Source organism: Ursus americanus, chromosome 9 (genome assembly GCF_024610735.1).
Source record: "Ursus americanus isolate L20-20 chromosome 9, mUrsAme1.1.p, whole genome shotgun sequence".
Taxonomy (NCBI): domain Eukaryota; kingdom Metazoa; phylum Chordata; class Mammalia; order Carnivora; family Ursidae; genus Ursus; species Ursus americanus.
In genome coordinates, this window is record NC_142135.1 from 62,049,069 (window position 1) to 62,072,157 (window position 23,089).

The window sequence follows — 23,089 nt, forward strand, 5'->3', positions numbered from 1 at the left end:
ACCAATTTTTTTTTCCAATCTTTCCAAAGAACCACCTCTTGGTTTCATTGATCTTTTCTCTTGTTTTGTTTTTTCTGTGTGTGTTTATGTGTCTATTTCATTCATTTCTACTGTAATATTTCTTTCCTTCTAATTCCTTTAGTTATAAGGTTTAATTGTTCATTTGAAATTTTTCTTAATGTAGGCCTGTATTGCTATAAACTTCATTCTTAGAACTGCTTTTTCTTTGTCCCAGAGTTTGGACCATTGTGTTTCCATTTTTATTTGCTTCCATGTGTTTTTTAAATTTTTTCCTTTGATTTCATTCACTCATTGGTTTTCTAATAGCATGTTTAGCCTCTACATGTTTGTGTTTTTTCTAATTTTCTTCTTGTAATTCTAGTTTCATACCATTGTGGTTGAAAAAGTTGCTTGATATAATTTCAATATTCATCGATTATTTTGTAGTCTAATATATAATTTATCTTGGAGAATGGCCATATACACTTGAAAAGGATGCATATTCTGGTTTTGGATGGAATGCTCGCTATATATCTGTTAAGTCCATCTAGTCTAATGTGTCATTCAAAGTTACTGTATTCTTATTGATTCCTGCCTGGCTGGTCTATCCATTATTGTAAATCAGGAGTTCAAGTCCTCTACCTACTGTTATTGTATTACTTTCAGCATCTCCCTTTATGTCTGTTCATATTTGCTTTATATATTTTGGTGCTCCTATGTTGGATGCATAGATATTTACAAGTGTTATATCATCTTGTTGAATTGATTCTTTTATCATATAATGTCTTCCTTGTCTATTGCTATAGTCTTTTAAATTCTATTTCTGCTATTATAATTATTGCTATTTTAGCTTTTTTTGTTTCCATTTGCATTGACTATCTTTTTCCATTCCTTCACTTTCAGTCTATATGTGTATTTAGGTCTGAAGTGATTCTCTTGTAAGGCAGTCTATTGATGGATCTTGGTTTGTTTCTTTAACACATTCAGTCATTCTGTCTTTTGATTGGAGCATTTAGTCCATTTACATTTAAAGTAATTTTTGATAGGTCTGTGCTTATTGTTATTTTGTTGTTTTCTGGGTGTTTTGTAGTTCTTCTCTGTTTCTTTCTTCCTTTCTTGCTTTCTTCCCCTGTGTTTCGATGACTTCCTTTAGTTTTATGTTGGCTTCTTTTATCTTTTTTTATGTACCTACTACAGGTTTTTGATTTGTGGTTACGATGGGATTCATGTATAACATCAGATGTTATAGCATATAGCAGTCCATATTAAGGTGATGGTCACTTAAGTTTGAACCCATTCTAAAAGCACAACATTTTTACTCCCCCCCAACTATGTTTTATGTTTGTGATGTCATAATTTACATCTTATTGTGTCTCCTTTGTAGATATAACTGATTTCCTGCTTTTGTGTTTTAATCTCTATACTGGCTTTATAAGTGATCTACCTTTACTATATGCTTTTATACCTTTACTATATGCTGTGTAACTTTTTTCTTTCTTTCTTTCTTTCTTTCTTTCTTTCTTTCTTTTTTCTTTTTTTTTTTTACTTCTAGCTATGATATTTTCTTTCCACTTAAAGAATTACCTTTAACATTTCTTGTAAGGCTGGTTTAATGGTAATAAACTTCTTTAACTTTTGGGGGGAAACACTACCTCTCCTTCTATGCTGAGTGATAAACTTTCTGGGTAGAATATTCTTGGTTATATATTTTTTTTTCCTTTTTAGCACTTTGAATATATCAACCTACTCTCTTCTGGCCTGCAAGATTTCTGCTGAAAAATCAACTGATAGCCTTGGTGCATAACTTTGCTTTTCTCTTGCTCTTTTTAAAATGCTCTCCTTATCTTTAGTTTTGCAATTTTAATTATTACATGTCTTGATGTGAATCTCCTTTGGTTTATCTTGTTAGGGGTTCCCTGTGATTCCTGGAGCTGGATGTCTGTTTCTCTCTCCAGATGAGAGAATTTTTCAGCTATTATTTCTTCAAATAAATTTCTGTCCCTTTCTTTCTGTCATCTTCTGGGACCACTGTAAGGCAAACAGTCTCAGTGGTCCCTTAACCTATTATAATTTTTTTCTTTTTTCTTTTTGCTATTCAGCTTTAGTGTTCTCCATTACCCTATCTTTTCAGATTACTGATCCATTCTTCTACATCTTCTAATCTGCTGTTGATTCCCTGTAGTATATTTTTTTTTTCATTTCAGCTATTGTATTCTTCAGCTCTGACTGGTTCTTTCTTACATTTTCTATCTCTTTGTTGAAATTTTTAGTACATTAATCCACTCCTCTTTCAAGTCTGGTGAGTATCTTCATGGCCATTACTTTGAACTATTTATCAGACATACTTCTTACCTCCATTTCATTTAGTTTTTTTTTTTCCTGTGATATTGGCCTGTTCTTTAATTCATGACATATTCCTTTGTCTTTGTTTTGTCGAACTCTTTTTCTATGTATTAGGTCAGCCATGTGTCCCAGACTTGAAATTTGTTGCCTTGGGTAGAAGAGGTCCTGTGGTGCCCTGTAGCACAAAACCCCCTCATCACCAGAACTGGACACTCCTATGGTGTCCCGTGTGTGGACTGCATGCTACTTCCTGTTGTGGCTGAGCTGTGGATGCTGTGGTCATGCTGGTGGGTGGGACTGGACCTCAGCCCAGCTGGCTGCAATGACCCACTTTCCCTGCTGCTGGCACACTGGGCAGAGTTGTTACCTGAGCTTTTGAAGCTTATGGGCTTACTGGCGGGTGAAGCTGTCACTGAGCCTGGCTGCTATTAGCCACTGTAACAGCTGTGCACATATCAAAGCAGAGGGCTTGTTCACTGCATAGCCAGCTAAGAGGCCCAGCTGCAGGAAATGTGAGGGCACTAGTGTCTGGGATAACTGGGGTTATCCTCCCTGAACCATCCCCAGGGCAGGAATCACTTTGGAGAGTTGCCAGTCCTAGCTGGGGTTGCCTGCCAGATGTGATTGGGCAGGGACTGCTTTGGAAGGAGTACTTGGTCATTGAGTGAAGCAGGTCCAGAGAAAATGAGGGGGAGTGTTAGTAATGTAAGCGGAAAGCATTAGAACTGGCTTCTGTAAGCATCCAATTATCTAGAAAAAAAGCCCACCCACCCCTGCACTTTTGTTCTAGAGAAATCTGTAGATCCCTATTTCTCTGGTACACATCCTAAATTTGTAAAAAAAAAAAAATATATCTCCTTTAGTTATATCCCAGGTGAGTTTCAAACTGCTGCTTCTGTGCTATGTCTTGGACTGGCCTTTTAAGAGTGGGGAGTTGGTCTTCTATCACCCTCTGACTCTTCCAGAGTTAAGCCCTGATGATTTTCAAAGTCAGACATTATGGGAACTTATCTTCCGGTGTGGGTCCCCAGGGCTATGGGTGCCCAGTGTAATGGGGGGTGGGGTCTGATTCCCTTGCTTTTGTGTGCTTGTGATGTCCCACCTGTTTGTGGTTAGTTGCACTGGGGGTTTGGTTTCTGATTGTGTCTCCACCACTCCTACCCTTTTTCAAGTGGCCTTCTCTATGGCTAGCTATAGAAGATCTGTCCTGCCAGCCTCAAGGCATTTTCACAGTTAGTTATAATATATAATTGTTGCCTTGGTGGGACAAGGTGAGTTTAGGATCCTTGTATTCTGCCATCTTCCCTGTACTCCCCTAACTTGTGGTTTCAAATTCCCAGTGATGATTACATTTTTTCCTCTATCCACAACCAAGTCTGTGACTGAAAAGTTTCCCTACTCTCCTTTCACAAGGCATTTTCCTGGTCATCTTTTCCTTGAGGTTGTTATCTTTAAGACTTTCTGTGACCATCTCTCACCTGAATTCCCACCTTGCTCAGACTCTGGACCATCAGAGACTATTAAGACGCCCATCAGTCAGGGTAGCCACTGGTCTCAGTATTGGCTTATGTGAGCATTTTTGCCCTCCCAGGCCATCCCTTACTCTATTGCCACCCTACCCATGCATGTTAAAAGATACACCACACACAAACATACATATTCCAGTATTTCTAAGAGTTTTATCCTAGAAGGTGATTTTGGGATTTTTTTTTTCCCCAAGAAAATATGTTGACAGATTCCCCAAGAAAATATGCTGACAGGTGAATATTACACTCAAATTTCAAAATCACTAGACCATATATGTCAATGGTTTTCAGCCCACTGGGGCCCAAATCTTAATTTCAAGTATCAGAGTTTTTCCATAAGGTTTTCTTTAATCATTCTCTAATGCTTTTTTATATACGTTTTCTGTATAATGTATAAAACAGTGATCATACACTACCTTATAGGACAATAATAATATAAGTATTGTTTGTGCCTTTGTAGCTCCTTTCCTTTTCCCTCCCCACCAGAGACTTGCAAGGAATAATTGCTGCAAAAGTGTCTGTTGGATGAATGCTTTGTTCTCCATTGTGGTAACAGTTTTCTCAGATTGAGTCATTTTTTTTTTAATGATTTTTTATTATATTATGTTAGTCACCATACAGTACATCCCCAGTTTCCGATGTAAAGTTCGATAATTTGTTAGTTGTGTATAACACCCAGTGCACCATGCAATACATGTCCTCCTTACTACCCATCACTGGTCTATCCCATTCCCCCACCCCCCCTCCCCTCTGAAGCCCTCAGTTTGTTTCTCATAGTCCATAGTCTCTCATGTTTCATTCCCCCTTCTGATTACCCCCCCCTTTCTTTATCCCTTTCTTCCCCTACTGATCGTCCTAGTTCTTATGTTCCATAGATGAGAGAAATCCTATGATAATTGTCTTTCTCTGCTTGACTTATTTCACATAGCATTATCTCCTCCAGTGCCATCCATGTTGCAGCAAATGTTGAGAATTCATTCTTTCTGATAGCTGAGTAATATTCCATTGTATATATGGACCACAACTTCTTACTCCAGTCATCTGTTGAAGGGCATCTCGGCTCCTTCCATGATTTAGCTATTGTGGACAATGCTGCTATGAACATTGGGGTGCATATGGCCCTTCTCTTTACTATGTCTGTATCTTTGGGGTAAACACCCAGTAATGCAATGGCTGGATCATAGGGTAGCTCAATTTTTCACTTTTTAAGGGACCTCCACACTGTTTTCCAGAGTGGCTGTACCAACTTGCATTCCTACCAACAATGTAGGAGGGATCCCCTTTCTCCACATCCTCTCCAGCAATTGTTGTTTCTTGCCTTGTCAATTTTTGCCATTCTAACTGGCGTAAGGTGGTATCTTAGTGTGGTTTTGATTTGAATTTCCCTGATGGCTAATGATTTTGAACATTTTTTCATGTGTCTGTTAGCCATTTGTATGTCTTCATTGGAAAAGTGTCTGTTTATATCTTTTGCCCATTTTTTTATTTGTTTATTTGTTTCTCATGTATTGAATTTCAGAAGTTCTTTGTAGATCTTGGATACCAGTCTTTCATCTGTAGTGTCATTTGCAAATATATTCTCCCATTCCATGGGCTGCCTCTTAGTTTTTTTGACTGTTTCCTTGGCTGTGCAGAACCTTTTTATCTTGATGAAGTCCCACAAGTTCATTTTTTTTGTTTGTTTGTTTCTCTTGCCTTTGGAGATGTGTCATGAAAAAGGTTGCTTTGGCCGATGTCATAGAGGTTGCTGCCTATGTTCTCCTCTAGGATTTAGATCCATTCCTGTCTCACATTGAGGTCTTTCATCCATTTGGAGTTTATTTTTGTGTATGGTGTGAGAGAGTGGTCAAGTTTCATTCTTTTGCATATAGCTGTCCAATTTTCCCAGCACCATTTATTGAAGAGACTGTCTTTTTTCCACCAGATGTTTTTTCCTGCTTTATCAAAGATGAGTTGCCCAAAGAGCCAAGGGTCCATTTCTGGGTTCTCTATTCTGTTCCATTGGTCTATGTGTCTGTTTTTGTGCCAGTACCATGCTGTCTTTGTGATCACAGCTTTGTAGTACAGCTTGAAATCTGGCATTGTGATGCCTCCAGCTTTGTTTTTCCTTTTCAACAGTTCCTTGGAGATTCGGGGCCTTTTCTGGTTCCATACAAATTTAAGGACTATTTGTTCCAGTTCTTTGAAAAATGTCCTCGGTATTTTGATCGGGATAGCATTGAAAATGTAGATTGCTCTGGGTAGCATGGACATTTTAACTATGTTAATTCTTATCCATGGGCATGGGATATTGTTCCATGTTTTTATGTCTTCCTCAATGTCTTTCAAGAGTGATTTATAGTTTCTAGAATATAGGTCCTTTACGTCTCTGGTTCCTGTTCTTAAATACTACAAGAAGGACTAAATTGAAGTATCATATAATGATTCGACACAATGCATAGAAAATTCTTGAGGCACAGCAAAGGTTATATCTTACTATAAAAAATTAATGACAGGGTTACATTTTATTGGTTTTTTTTTTCCTGTCCTGTAGTAATGGGCGAAGAGGAAATTCTCAAGCTTTACTATGAAAGCCAATTTCAGAAATTTAAAAGATGATGCAGTTTACAGAAAGTCAATTTCAATTCAATTCAACAAATATTTATTGATCCTCCTTTATGTGTGAGATATCATGGTAGGTGTTCAACCTCTTGAGAAAATGTGTTATAAAGTGAAATATATCAGTAAGGCTTTTTGAAGGCTGTGTGTTTTTTTCTCTGCTGTTAAAATATTGCTGCAACCAAAAAAGAAGAAGAAAGTCATCACTTCTATCTAATCCAAAAGTGAAGTCTAAATCTTTATGTCCTAAGCAAACTGCCACAGGGAGCTTCTTCATGTTCTGAGTACTTTATATTGCAACTGTAAACCATGACCAAAGAAGGGAAGAATCCATTTAGTTCTCTAAAGTATTCTCTGCCAAGTTGTCTTATTTATTGCTTTTTAATGAAATTTTTCATGTGTATCAAAACATAATCTTTCAACAAAGAAAATGCAGCACTGGGACCCAAGCACTTTATAATATAGAATCTACATGTGAACATTAATTTCTCTAGGTGGGATTATCTGATGGATTTCTTTGTGTTCAGGCACGAGATTTTTTTTTTAAGTAAGTGAACATCCTATTATTAACTTTTCCATGGGAGACAAGCTTTCAGAAAATTCAGCAAATATTTTAAACTGTCCTATTTTTCTTGTGAATAGGATATGAGTTTTAGCTACTGATTATTATCCTAGTTTTCCCTTCTGAAAGCACACACAGAGTGGCTATCAACATCAAAGGGGTATTTTAGAGGAAGGTGTTCAGGGAGGAAGTAAAGAACACTGATGTATTTTTCCACCAGTGAAGACTTTGATTTAACAGTAAATTTAGTTACTCCATAGTTTCCTCATCTCATTCCTTAAAAATAACTAAGTAAAATTACTATTATTGTGCAGGTGCTTTTGGTTACAAGTAGGACAGCCTGACTCAAACTGGCCTATACAATAAGTTTTATATTACATAACAGGAGGTCGAGAGGTATAACTAGCTTAAAGATTGCTTGATTCAATAAGACGACTGAAGACCCAGGTTCATTCTTCCTCCCCACTCAACAGTCCACAGAATCTGCTTCACCCTACAGCTCATTCCCTTCCTAATTACAGGCTGCCAGTGGCAAGCAGTTATTCATTTCCTTGTTTACATTTGATGGGAAAATGAATACCCTCTCCCCACCCACCATGCAGTAATCCTTCCTTTAAATTTTATTGGGCCAATTCATAACGCATGTCAATCTCCACACTAACAAAGGTTGCTGAGGAGATATACAAGCTCTGATTGGCTGATCGACCCATTCTTTTTTTTTTTAATTTATAATTTTTATTTTGTTATGTTAGTCACCATACAGTACATCCCCAGTTTTTGATGCGATGTTCCATGATTCATTATTTGTGTATAACACCCAGCGCACCATGCAATACATGCTCTCCTTAATACCCATAACCAGCCTATCCCAATCCCCCATCCCCCTACCCTCTGAAGCCCTCAGTTTGTTTCCCAGAGTCCACAGTCTCTCATGGTTCATTCCTCCTTCTGTTTAACCCCCCTTCATTCTTCCCTTCCTTCTCCTACCGATCTTCCTAGTTCTTATGTTCCATAAATGAGAGAAACCATATGATAATTGTCTTTCTCTGCTTGACTTATTTCACTTAGCATAATCTCCTCCAGTCCCATCCATGTTGCTGCAAATGTTGTGTAATCGTTCTTTGTGATGGCTGAGTAATATTCCATTGTATATATGGACCACATCTTCTTAATACAGTAATCTGTTGAAGGGCATCTCGGCTACTTCCACAATTTAGCTATTGTGGACAATGATGCTATGAACATTGGGGTTCATATGGCCCTTCTCTTCACTATGTCTGTATCTTTGGGGTAAATATCCAGTAGTGCAATTGCTAGATCATAGGGTAGCTCAATTTTTAACTTCTTAAGGGACCTCCACACTGTTTTCCAGAGTGGCTGTACCAACTTGCATTCCCACCAACAGTGTAAGAGGGATCCCCTTTCTCCACATCCTCTCCAACATTTGTTGTTTCCTGCCTTGTCCATTTTTGCCATTCTAACGGTGTAAGGTGGTATCTCAAGGTGGTTTTGATTTGAATTTCCCTGATGGCTAATGATTTTGAACATTTTTCATGCATCTGTTAGCCATTTGTATGTCTTCATTGGTTAAGTGTCTGTTCATATCTTCTGCTCATTTTATGATTTGATTATTTGTTTCCCGGGTATTGAGTTTGAGAAGTTGTTTGTAGATCTTGGATACTAATCTTTTATCTGTAGTGTCGTTTGCAAATATCTTCTCCCATTTCGTGGGCTGCCTCTTAGTTTTATTGATTGTTTCCTTGGCTGTGCAGAAGCTTTTTATCTTGATGAAGTCCCACAAGTTCATTATTTCTTTTGTTTCTCTTGCTTTTGGAGATGTGTCATGAGAAAAGTTGCTGTGGCCGATGTCAAAGAGGTTGCTGCCTATGTTCTCCTCTAGGATTTAGATCCATTCCTGTCTCACATCGAGGTCTTTCATCCATTTGGAGTTTATCTTTATGTATGGTGTGAGAGAGTGGTCAAGTTTCATTCTTTTGCATATAGCTGTCCAATTTTCCCAGCACCATTTATTGAAGAGACTCTTTTTTCCACCAGATGTTTTTTCCTGCTTTGTCAAAGATGAGTTGCCCAAAGAGCCGAGGGTCCATTTCTGGGTTCTCTATTCTGTTCCATTGGTCTATGTGTCTGTTTTTGTGCCAGTACCATGCTGTCTTTGTGATCACAGCTTTGTAGTACAGCTTGAAATCCGGCATTGTGATGCCCCCAGCTTTGTTTTTCCTTTTCAACAATTCCTTGGTGATTCAGGGTCTTTTCTGGTTCCACACAAATTAAGGGCTGTTTGTTACAGTTCTTTGAAAAATGTCATTGGTATTTTGATCGGGATGGCATTGAAAGTGTAGATTGCTCTGGGTAGCATAGACATTTTAACTATGTTTATTCTTCCGATCCATGAGCATGGAATATTTTTCCATCTTTTTGTGTCTTCTTCCATGTCTTTCAAGAGTGATTTATAGTTTCTAGAACATAGATCCTTTACGTCTCTGGATAAGTTAATTCTAGATAACGTATGATTTTTGGTGCTATTGTAAATGGAATGATTCCCTAATTTCTCTTTCCTCAGTCTCATTGTTCGTGTATAGAAATGCACCTGATTTCTGAGCATTGATTTTGTATCCCGCCACATTACTGAATTGCTCTATAAGTTCTAGTAGTTTGGGGGTGGAGTCTTTTGGGTTTTCTATATAGAGTATCATGTCATCTGTGAAGAGAGACAGTTTGACTTCTTCTTTGCCAATTTGGATACCTTTTATCCCTTTTCGTTGTCTGATTGCTGTTGCAAGGACTTCTAGTACTATGTTATATAATAATGGTGAGAGTGGGCATCCTTGTCGTGTTCCTGATCTTAAGAGAAAGGCTTTCAGCTTTTCCCCATTGAGAATGATATTCGCTGTAGGCTTCTCATAGATGGTTTTTATGAAATTGAGGAATGTACCCTCTATCCCTACACTCTGAAGGGTTTTAATTAGGAAAGGATGCTGTATTTTGTCAAATGCTTTTTCTGCATCAATTGAGAGGATCATATAGTTCTTGACTCTTTTCTTGTTGATATGATCTATCACACTGATCGATTTGCAAATGTTGAACCACCCTTGCATCCCAGGGATGAATCCCACTTGGTCTTGATGGATAATCCTTTTAATGTACTGTTGGATCCTATTAGCTAGGATCTTGTTGAGAATTTTGGCGTCCATATTCATCAGGGAAATCAGTATGTAATTGTCCTTTTTGATGGGGTCTTTGCCTGGTTTGGGGATCAAGGTAATACTGGCCTCACAGAATGAGTTTGATAGTTTTCCTTCTGTTTTTATTTTTTGAAACAGCTTCAGGAGAATAGATATTATTTCTTCTTTGTGTGTTTGGTAGATTTCCCCAGGGAATCTGTCAGGCCCTGGACTCTTGTTTTAGGGGAGGTTTTTGATCACTGCCTCAATCTCTTCATAATTAATCGGTCTGTTTAAAAAATCAATTTCTTCCAGTTTCAGTTTTGGTGGTATATAGGTTTCCAGGAAGGCATCCATTTCTTCCAGGTTGTTTAATTTATTGGCATAAAGTTGTTGATAAAAGTTTCTAATCATCCTTCCTATTTCATTGGTGTTGGTTGTGATCTCTCCCTTTTCATTCACAATTTTATTAATTTGGGTCCTTTCCCTATTCTTTTGAATAAGTCTGGACAGTATTATCGATCTTATTTATTCTTATCTATCTTATTTATTCTTTCAAAGAACCAGCTTCTAGTTCTGTTGATCTGCTCTTCTGTGCTCCTGGTTTCTAATTCATAGATCTCTGCTCTAATCTTGATCAACTGCTTTCTCATGCGTGGGTTAGGCCTGTTCTTCTGTTCCAGCTCCAGCTTCTCGAGATGAGAATATAAAAACTGCATTTTAGATTTTTCTATTCTTGTGAGTGAAGCTTGGATGGCTATGTATTTTCCCCTTAGGGCTGCCTTTGCAGTGTCCCATAGGTTTTGGACTGATGTGTTTTCATTCTCATTGGTCTCCAGAATTGTTTAAACTGATTTTTAATTTCCTAGTTTACCCACTCATTCTTGAGCAGGATGGTTCTTAGTTTCCAGGTGTTTGAGTTTCTTCCAGATTTTTCCTTGTGATTGAGTTCCAGTTTCAAAGCTTTTGGTCTGAGAATATGCAGGGAATAATTTCAGTCTTTTGGTATCAGTTGAGACTTGTTTTGTGACCCAGTATATGGTCTATTCTGGAGAAAGTTCCATGTGCATTCAAAAAGAATGAGTATTCTGTTGTTCTGGGGTGTAGTGTTCTACATATATCTATGAGGTCCAACTGATCCAGTATATCATGCAAAGCTCTTGTTTCTTTGTTGATTTTCTGCTTAGGTGATCTGTCTGTTGCTGAGAGCAGAGTGTTGAGGTCCCCTACTATTAACGTATTATTATCTATATGTCTCTTTATTCCAGTTAAGAGTTGGCTTGTGTATCTTGCTGCTCCCCTGTTGGGGGCATAGATATTTATCATTGTCATATCCACTTGTTGGATACATCCTTTAAGAATAATATAGTGTCCTTCTGTATCTCTAACAACAGACTTTAGTTTAAAATTGAATCTGTCTGATATGAGAATTGCTACCCCAGCTTTGTTTTGAGGTCCATTGGCATGAAAAATGGTTTTCCATCCCTTCACTTTCAGTCTGGATGTATCTTTAGGTTCAAGATGAGTCTCTTGTAGACAGCAAATGGATGGGTCACGTCTTTTTATCCAATCTGCAACCCTGTGGCGTTATATGGGAGCATTTAGGCCATTCACATTGAGAGTGATTATTGAGAGATATGATTTTAATGATGTCATGTTTCCTGTGAAGTCTTTTTTCTATAGATTGTAAATTTCTGTCCTATATCACTCTTGGGGCCTTTTTACTTTTCTGGAACCCCCCTTGATATGTCCTGTAGGGCTGGTTTGGTGGTTACGAATTCCTTCAGTTTCTGCCAATCCTGGAAGGTCCTTATCTCTCCATCAATTCTGAATGACAGCCTTGCTGGATAAAGGATCCTTGGCTGCATGTTCTTCTCAGATAGAGCTTTGAAGATACCCTGCCAACCCTTCCTAGCCTGCCAGGTCTCTGTAGACAGGTCTGACATTATTCTGATATTTTTCCCTCTGTATGTAAGGATTTTCTTCCCCCTGGTGGCTTTCAATACTGTATCCTTGGATCTAATATTTGTGAAATGCACTATGACATGACATGGTGTAGGTCTGTTCTCATTGACCTTGGGAGGGGTCTTCTCTGCCTCTTGGACATGAATGTTTGTTTCCTTTGCCAGAGTAGGGAAATTCTCAGCTACACTTTGTTCAAATATCTCTTCTAGACCTCTCTTTCTCCACCCCCTCGGGGATGCCGATGATTCTGACATTGGAACGTTTCATTGAGTCAGTAATCTCCCGTAATCTACATTCTTGAGATTGGATTTTTTTGAGGCAAGTTTCTGTTTTAACTTTCTCTTCTACCATCCCGTCCTCTAATTCATTAATTCGTTCTTCTGCCTCATTTACCCTGCCTGTCAGAGTATCTAGTTTAGGCTGCATTTGATTCATAGCATTTTTAATTTCTGCCAGACTCACTCTCATTTCTGCCCTTAGAGATTCTATATTTTTGTTAAAATTTTCATTAATAGTTTTTTCAAGCCTACACATCATCTCGACCATTGTTACTCTGAACTCCATTTCTGATAATTTGGTTATATCCATATCCATCAGTTCTGTGGCAGAGGCCACAGACTCATTGTCTTTTCTTTGCTGGGGGGGATTTCTCCTCCTCATCATTCTGATGAGGAGAGGTTGCAGGGATGCCCAGAGCCCAAATTATTGACCAGGACACAGGCCGTGTGTGCTTGTTTTATAGGGACCTTAGGGATGTGGGCTTCTTGATTTTTCAGCTGCCTTCTGGGGTAGGGGCCTGCCGCGCTGATATTCAGGCAACCCTGTTTGGGCAGAGTCGCCCCATCCCCTGTGAGGGGGGATGGGGATGGGCACACTGTGAGCCAGTATTTCCAGGCTTTTGTTCTCTGGTGGCTTTCCCTGGCAGTTTTCTGTGCCCTTCTGAGAGTCAGAGCAGCAGTGGCCGTATCCTAGCCTCTGTCTCCGAACAGAGGGATTGCAGTCTGCTCTCCACTGAGCTCTCTTGGCCACTTTAACTCTGTTTCTGTCGGTGCTGCTAAAAACCCTGCAGCATCCTGGGATGTGTGCCCCGCAGCCGGTGTCCCAGCCCTCACTTCCAGGGCCGGCACATCTCTGTCCTTTGTGCTTCTAACACCGCCAGCCGCCCCTGGTTCCCACACGTGCTCCCGAGCTCCCTGTTTCAGTGCTGTTTGTGCACACTCTGGAGCTCCAGTCTGGTCGCGCACTCGCTCCTGAGTTCCCGGTATCAGTCCGGTTCCAGTGAGTGCTCCAGAACTCTGGTTGTCAGTCTGTTCGCACACGCTCCCAAGCTCCCGGTTTTAGTCCAGTTCCAGTGAGCACTCTGGAGCTTGGTTGTCAGTCTGGTCGCTAGGTGTTCCCAGGCTCACAGTCTCAGTCTGCTCTCTCATGCGTGCTGGTCCAGGAGTCTGGCCCACTCCCCAGTGCAGGAGGCTACTGCTTCCTGGCGCCCATCAGCTCCCTCCCCCTTCTGTTTATTTTCCGATATCTTTGCATGGATTCATGGCTCCCCGCTTTGTACCTCAATATTCAGCACTGAAGATGTTCGTTTGTAGAGATCTAGATGTATCTTCCTGCTTCTCAGGCTGATTCTGTGGGTTTTCAGGATGGTCTGGTAGATATCCAGGTCAACTCGGGACCAGCTGTGAAAGGGTCTCCTACTCGTCCACCATGTTTTCTCCTACTTGCAGAAAGTGGTCACTTTTCTGTTCATAGAGTTTCTGCTACTCTTTTCTTCATTCTCCAATTGTGTTCATAGATATTCAGAATGGTTTGGTAGCTCTCTAGCTGAATTCCTGGGACCAGACGAACTTTAGGTCTCTTGCTGCTCCGCCATCTTGGAACCGCCCTGATCAAGACCCATTCTTGATGAAAAGATGGGGTGAATATCAGAACAAACCTGTTCTGCTAGGGCTTAAAAAGGGGGATATAGATTTGGAGGAGCAGCCAATGGCAGCCACAACAGTCATCTAATCTTACACCTCCTGAAGACCAACATTAGATATCCTTTTCTATATCTGGGTAAATTGTGCCTTTAAAAATATTCAAGCTGTGCACTTGCATCAATAGAGAGAATATCTATGCAGAACTTACTCTAAATTTTTCCATTTTCATTTTTTATGAAGTGTCCTATTTGTCAGTAGCTGGTGTAGAAAATACCATATAATGTGTGTGATACATAGATGCCAAAGAGCGGCCTGAGAAGAAAGGAAATAGTTCCAGATTAAGAAACTGATCAGTGATTAGATTCAAACACCTATGGAAAACAAAAGCACCAGGAACAACAAAAAAAGGTTAAATAGATCCAAAATAAAAGCGTTTTATTGTTTCTAATGTGCACAGTGAAACATACTTGGAGAAGCATCTCCTTTCAGTTCTTTAAGTTCTACAGGATGAGAAACATTTTTCCTGTAGACATACGAACAGAAGTTACTATGCATTGAGAGGCTATAACAAGTTAGGCATTTCCCAGACAATATCTCATTGATATTATGACTGTAAGCCCATCACTGGCAGAAACAGCTATATCCCTAGCATCTACCACCATGCCTGGCATATAATGTAATTTTAACAAATGTGTCTGAATGAAATAATTCTCATGAAAATCTAATGCAATAATATATTGCTGTTTCCTCAATTTAAGGATTAGGAATCATTGGCTCTAAATGTTTAAGCAATTTGGTCAAGTGATAGAGCACAGATTAAAATCCAGCCTTACTCTTTTTTCCCTACCTGAAGAGGAAATAGATGGGAGAAGATAAATCCAGTGACTTGGAAATCAGATACTTTTTAAAATTAAGTTTAAAAATTCTTAGCAGTAGTACATTTGGTAGGTTTTCAGAAAAGACCTGTTCCAGATACATCAGATGATAGCAGTTTATTATAAGAAGCACAAGCAAGAATGGAAACTATTTCCAACCCAGCCCCTGGAGCCTAAAGGATCATTTACAAAGGGTAGTGTGTCCAGTGCCCATGATCCCTGCTTGAGAACCTTGCCATTGTGGTAATTGAGCTATTACCTGTAACCACTGCCATTGCTCCTGATCCTGCAAAATGATTTTTGTTGTTGTTTCAAGTGTAAACTCCCAAGATCTGACTAGATCAGCGGTCAGTCACTGTCCAGTGGAGTGAGCCCAACTGGGCAGGACTCACTTGTCATTCCACCTGGTCATCTACTGACTGCCTTTAAGTTAGGTGTCAAATTAGGTGTGGTCACATGGGAAGGAGTTACAACATACCAGGCAAATGATACCTCAAAGGAAGACTGTGAACAATCATACATTCTTAGGCTGTCCCGGATGTCTGCTACAAGTAGTTTCCTCTTAAAAGAATCTTACTCATTTTGTTCAACATATTAGAGTCTAATAGAACATAGAAGACTGAGTTGTTATAGTCAGGAACCCTAAAGCATAAATATTGGATAAAGTGAAAATATACAAAAAATGCAAAAACTTCATAGGATCAAACATCTATATAGCCTTTACCCTGTGTGAGGTGTTATTATAAGCACTTAACATGGGTCACAATAACCCATAAATTAAGTCCCAGTAACTGCAATCTCTAGATAGAGGGGCTGAGGCACAGAGAGGTGAAAACATTGCCTGAAGTCTCACCGCTAGTGCTGGCAATTTGTCTCCAGAGTATGGGCTTTTACTACCCTGTCATTTGTTTTAGTAGATAACTGAACTTTGTAGGAAAACAGGGAAATTTCCAGATGCCAAACATTTGGAGGCAAAAAGCAAAAGTTAAAATGGAAAGAAAAAGCTGATACCCCATGGTTCTGAGAGTCTGGACTATGAAAAGGGACTTTCAAGTCTGAGGCTGGGATTCCAATGCCTATAACAGGAAGACATGGAGAGCTTATAAGCAAGTTTATAAAAAGAAAGGGAACTTCAAAGGGTGCAGAAAAACTCCCTAAAGCTGGAGAAATGGAGGGAGGTTTTAGTCTACTAGAGATTTGGGTGATGGGAGATCACTGAAAAGTAGATACCCCAGGTCTCTACCACGTATGGGTGTGGGTTCCTAATTTATACTCTGCATGATATAGAAATTGCAGTTGAAATGTAAACCTATACGTAGACCCCTCAAGACAAGCTTCAGACTATTCTATAGACATTCTCATAAGACTCCTACAGAATAAACCAAAATGTATTGAGTTTCTGCTCATATAGAGTTTAGAGCTTTGTAAGAAATAAAGACACTAAACAAATTACAGTGAGTGCAGTGAGTGTTGTGATAGGAAAGGTATGCAGTGTTGGGAGAATTTAGAAACAAAGTGACTAAAGTCATTCAAATATCAAGGAATGGCTGAAGACAGCCATTAAGCTGCCATCTTCAGTGTATATATTAGTTTCCTCGGCCTGTGGTAACAAAGTACCACAGACTGGGTGATTTAAGCCACAGGAACTTATTTTCTCACAGTTCTGGTACTGGAAGTCTGAGGGCATAGTGTCAGCACAGTTGATTTTTTTTCTGAGGTCTTTCTTCTTAGTTTGCAGATGGCCATCTTCTCCCTGTGTCTTCATCATGTTTTCTCTTTGTGTGGGTCTGTGCCCCAATTCCCTCCTTTTATAAGGATACAAGTCAAACAGGATTAGGGCTCAACCCAATGGCCTCATTTTATTTGAATTACCTCTTTAAAGACCGTATCTCCATTTATTGAAGAGACCGTCTTTTCTCCATTGGATATTAATTCCTGCTTTGTCGAAGATTAGTTGACCAAAGAGTTGAGGGTCCATATCTGGGCTCTCTATTCTGTTCCATTGAGCTATGTGTCTGTCTTTATGCCAGTACCATGCTGTCTAGGTGATCACAGCTTTGTAATACAGCTTAAGATCAGGCAGTGTGATACCCCGAGCTTTGTTTTTCTTTTTCAACATTTCATTGTTGATTCGGAGTCTTTATTGGTTCCATACAAATTTTAGGATTGTTTGTTCCAGCACTTTGAAATATGCCATTGGTATTTTGATTGGGATGGTGTTGAAAGTATGGATTGCTCTGGGCAGCATAGACATTTTAACAATATTTATTCTTCTGATCCATGAGCATGGAATGTTTTTCCATCTTTCTGTGTCTTCTTCAATTTCTTTCATAAGTGTTCTGTAGTTTCTAAAGTATAGATCCTTTACCTCTTTGGTTATGTTTATTCCAAGGTATTATGGTTTTTGGTGCTGTTGTAAGTGGAATTGATTCCTTAATTTCTCTTTCTACAGTCACATTGTTAGGATATGGGAAAGCAACTGTTAGTGTATAGGAAACATTGTTAGTGTATAGGAAAGCAACTGATTTCTGGGCGTTGATTTTGTATCCTGCCACATTACCAAATTGCTGTATGAGTTGTAGTAATTTTGGGGTGGAGTCTTTTGGGTTTTCTACACAAAGTATCATGTCATCTGCAAAGACAGAGTTTGACTTCTTCTTTGCCAAGTTGAATACCTTTTATTTCTATTTGTTGTCTGATTGCTGATGCTAGGTCTTCTAGTATTACGTTGAACAATAGTGGTGAGAGTGGGCATCCTTGCTGTCGTGTTCCTGATCTTAAGGGAAAAGCTCTCAGCTTTTCCCCCATTGAGAATGATATTTTTTATGGGCTTTTCATAGATGGTTTTTATGAAATTGAGGAATGTTCCCTCTATTCCTGAAGAGTTTTAATCAGGAAAGGATGCTGTATTTTGTCAAATGCTTTCTCTGAATCAATTGAGAGGATCATATGGTTCTTGTCTCTTCTCTTATTAATTTATTCTATCACATTGATTGATTTGTGAATGTTGAACCACCCTTGCATTCCAAGAATAAATCCCACCTGGTCGTGATGGATAATCATTTTAATGTACTGTTGGATCCCATTAGCTTCAAAGAATGGTGCTGGGAAAATTGGACAGCTATATACAGAAGAATGAAACTCAACCATTCTCTTACACCATACACAAAGATAAACTCTAAATGGATGAAAGACCTCAATGTGAGACAGGAATCCATCAAAATCCTAGAGGAGAACATAGACAGTAATCTCTGTGACATCGGTCACAGCAACTTCTTTCAAGACACATCTCCAAAGGCAAGGAAAACAAGGAAAACAAAAGCAAAAATGAACTTTTGGGACTTCAAGATAAAAAGCTTCTGCACAGCAAAGGAAACAGTCAACGAAACAAAGAGGCAACCCACAGAATGGGAGAATATATTTGCAAATGACACTACAGATAAAGGGCTGGTATCCAAGATCTATAAAGAACTTCTCAAACTCAACACCCAAAAAACAAATAAGTCAAAAATGGGCAGAAGACATGAACAAACACTTCTCCAAAGAAGACATATAAATGGCTAACAGACATGAAAAAAATGTTTAACATCATTAGCTATCAGGGAAATTCAAATGAAAACCACACTGAGATACCACATTATATCAGTTAGAATGGGGAAAATTGACAGGAAACAACAAATGTTGGAGAGGATGTGGAGAAAGGGGAACCCTCTTACACTGTTGGTGGGAATGCAAGCTGGTATATCCACTTTGGAAAACAATATGGATGTTCCTCAAGATGTTAAAAATAGAGCTACCCTATGACCCAGCAATTGCACTACTAGGTATTTACCCCAAAGATACAGATGTAGTGAAAGGAAGGGCCACATGCACCCCAATGTTCATAGCAGCAATGTCCACAATAGGCAAATTGCGGAAGGAGCCAAGATGTCCTTCAACAGACAAATGGATAAAGAAGATGTGGTTCATATATACAATGGAATATTACTCAGCCATCAGAAAGGATGAATACCCACCATTTGCATCGACATGGATGGAACTGGAGGAGATTATGCTAAGTGAAAAAAAGTCAAGCAGAGAAAGACAATTATCATATGGTTTCACTTATATGTGGAACATAAGAAATAGCATGGAGGACATTAGGGGAAGGAAGGGAAAAATGAAGGGGGGGAATCAGAGGAGGGGACAAACCATGAGACATTATGGACTCCGGGAATCAAACTGAGGGTATCAGAGGAGAGGGGGGTCAGGGGATGGGTTAGCCCGGTGATGGGTATTAAGGAGAGCACATATTGCATGGAGCCCTGGGTGTTATATGCAAACAGTGAATCATGGAACACTACTTCAAAAACTAATGATGTACTGTATGGTAACATAACATAATAGAAAAAAAAATTAAAGACCTTATGTCCAAATATTCACACTCAGAGATCCTGGAGGTTAGGACTTCAACATATGAATTTTGAAGGAAACCAATTCAGATATCCACTTAGACATAATGTGCTACAAAAATTCTAGGTGATTTTAACAAAACATGAAGCAAAAAAGGAAAACGGGGGAGGGGGGCTGAAAAAGTATTAAGATCTTGTTCAGGAGGGGAAAATACAAAGACTTAATTCTAGACATGAAGTATGTTAGTTTGTAAAACTTATAAGAAATCACTAAAAAAATAGACAAAAGATGCATAGCTTGCACACTACTAGATAAGAAAAATTGACAGAGAATTAACTCCAAGAAAGAAAGAAGAAAAGGCAAGAACCCATAAAATAAAAAACAAAATAAAACCCACGCATGTATACATGTTCTAATACTAGCTAATGTATATGCCTTACCTTTTTATGCATATTAAATTTATATTATAAAAAAGAGGGACACCTGGGTGGCTCAGTAGGTTGAGCATCTGACTCTTGATTTTGGCTTGGGTCATGATCTCAGGGTCATGAAATTGAGCCCCGAGTGAGGCTCCATGCTGAGGGTGGAGCCTGCTTGAGATTCTGTCTGCTACCCTCTGTGCTTCCCCCAACCCTGCCTGTGCTCTCTATCTCAAAACAAAAAAAACAAACCCAAAAACCACACATATTAGGTAATATAATTAATGTGAATAAATAAAATTCTCTGGTTAAAAGTCAGAAAAATGTTCCTAAATTTTTAAAAATTTAGCATTATGATGTTTCCAAGAAACTCATCTGTGTAATAAAAAGAAAGAAGAAAAAAAAAGGGGGGGGGGAGAAAAAGCATAAGAAAGACATAGGTGAAACTGTCCCAACCAATCATTTGGCAAAAAAAGGAATTTAAAGAGCATTAAATAACCCATAGAAGGATTTTTCTAGATACATTTTAGGATATGGACTCTGGGAAACAAACTGAAGGCTTCGGGGGGAGGGTGGGGGAATGGGATAGGCTGGTGATCGGTAGTAAGGAGGGCATGTGTTGCATGGTGCACTGGGTGTTATACGCAACTAATGAATCATGGAACTTTACATCAAAAACCAAGGAGGTACTGTATAGTGACTAACATAATAAAAAAAATTATTAATAAATAAATAAAGCAAAGCTGTAAAGTTGCCAAAAAAGAAGCTTTATTCTATCCAGAAGATACAGTAGTCACGAACTTATATATACCTACATATCATCAAAATATGTGAATTAAGAGTTTTTAAGTTAAACTGACAAATACAAAATCACAGTAGGTATATTACATAAATTCTATCAAAAATTGTCAAATTTAACAGACAATAAGGATAGAAGATCTAAATAACATAATTAAACATATGTAAAAGGTATATGTAGAATTTTTAACATTTTTCAAAGTAACTTTTGATAAAGAGAAACTAAAACCACAATTATCTATCCCATTCACAATTGCATCAAAAAGAATAAAATGCCTATAAATCAAGTTAACCAAAGAGGTGAAAGATGTATATTGAAAACTACAAGACATTAATGAAGGAATTTGAATAAGACACAAATAAGTAGAAAGACCTTCCATGTTCATGGATTGGAAGGTTTAATATTGTCAAAATGCCCATACTTCCCAAAGTAATATACAGATTCATCTGTATACCAATGGTATTTTTCACAGAAATAGAACAACAACAACAAAAATCCCAAAAATTGTATGAAATGAGACCTCAAAGAGCTAAAGTAATTTTGAGAAATAACAAATTTACCAGGCATCATATCAATCCTGGATAGCCAAATCAATCAGGTATCATACTTGTGATTTCAAAGTATACCACAAAGCAGTAATCAAAACAGCATGGTATTGGCATAAAAACACATAAATGGGACAAAATAGAGCACCTGGAAATAAACCTACACATATATGGTTAATCAATTATGACAAAGTAACCAAGAATATACTATAGAGAAAGGGTCATCTCCTCAACAGTTTCGGGAAAATTGGGCAACCATGTGCAAAAGAATGAAACTGGACTGTTATCTTACACCATACATGAAAATCAACTCAAAATGAATTAAAGATGCAAAGTAAGACCTGAAATCCTTAAACACCTAAAAGGAAACATAGACAGTAAGACTTTTGACATAGGTCTTGGTGATTTTTTGAATCTAATACGAAAAGCAAAAATAAATGGGGGGGTTACATCAAATGGAGCTTCTGCACAGTATAGAAAAGCATCAACCAAATGAAAAGTCAACCTACCAAATGGGAGAAATATACTTGCAAACCACCTGTCCCATGAGAAGCTAGTATGCAAAATAGATAAAGAATTCATACATTTCAATAGCCAAAAACTAAAAAATGGGCAGAAAATCTAAATAGACCTTTTTTAAAAAAAGATATACAGATACCCAACAAGCACATGAAAAGGTGCTCAACATCATTAATCATCAGGGTAATGCAAATCAAAACCAAAATGAAATATCACCCCCTTTTTTTAGAATGACTATCAAAAATATAAGTGTTGGAAAGGATGTGGAGAAAAGGAAGCCCTTGTGCACTGTTGGTGGGGAGTATAAATTGATACAAGCACTATGGAAAGCAGTATGGAGTTTCTTTTAAAAAGTATAGCTACCATATGATCCAGCGATTCCACTTGTGGATGTTTATCAAGAGAAAATAACTCAAAAAGAGATCTGCAACCCATGTTTACTGCAGCATTATTTACAATAGCCAATATTGGAACAATCTAGAGACCATCAAGGAATGAATGGATAAAGAAAGTGATATATGTATGTGTGTGTGTACACAAATACACAATATGGAGTATTATTTAGTCATAAAAAAGGAAACCTTGCCATTTGTGACATGAATGAACACTGGGGGTATCGTATTAAGTGAAATAAGCCAAAGAAAGACAAATATTATGTGATCTTTTATATATGAAACCCAAAAAAAAAAAAAAAAAAACAGATTGGTGGCTGTCAGATGCAGGGGATGGGGCCTGGGAGAAATTTTTTTTTTTTTTAAGATTTTATTTATTTGACAGCCAGCCAATTAGAGAAGGAACACAAGCAGGGGGGATGGGAGAGGAAGAAGCAGGACAGCCAGAGGAGCATGGAGCCTGATGCAGGGCTCAATCCCAGGACCCTGGGATCACGCCCTGAGACGAAGGCAGATGCTTAATGGCTAAGCCACCAAGGTGCCCCAGGAGAAATTTTTTTTTTAATTTAAATGAGTTGAATTATAAAAACCTGAAATTACCAACTTGTATCTGAATATCAATAAAAATACCCCTATTAAAATATGCATAACAAAGTAGATCTAAAGAAAGAAGTACAGAATTCATAAAGATAGAAATAGAAATTATGATATACACACAAAAATATAACATCAATAAAAACAATGACTTTTAAAACCCAATAAAATCTTTGGAAAGTCTGATTAAAGAATTTATATTTAAAATCACAAATAACATTAAGACATAGAAAGGGGACAAAGCTAGAGATAAAGATAAAATGCCTTAAATTATAAGATGTTTTAATTAAGTTTGTTATTTATACAAACAAATGTTTTTCCAGGAAATGTAAATTGCCAAATTAACTCAAAAAGCCTGGAAGAAAACTGAATAGTCCACAAAACAATTTAAAAGGTAGATATCTAGGGGCGCCTAGGTGGCTCACTGGTTTAAGCGTCTGCCTTCGGCTCAGGGCG

The 23,089-nt window shown here is 38.2% G+C and overlaps 1 protein-coding gene across 2 annotated transcripts in view; it reads left to right on the top strand.

Moving 5' to 3' along the window:
* The window catches only part of CPA6 (carboxypeptidase A6), a 324,775-nt gene that overhangs the window by 116,980 nt on the left and 184,706 nt on the right, over window positions 1–23,089 (top strand). The window lies entirely within an intron of this gene.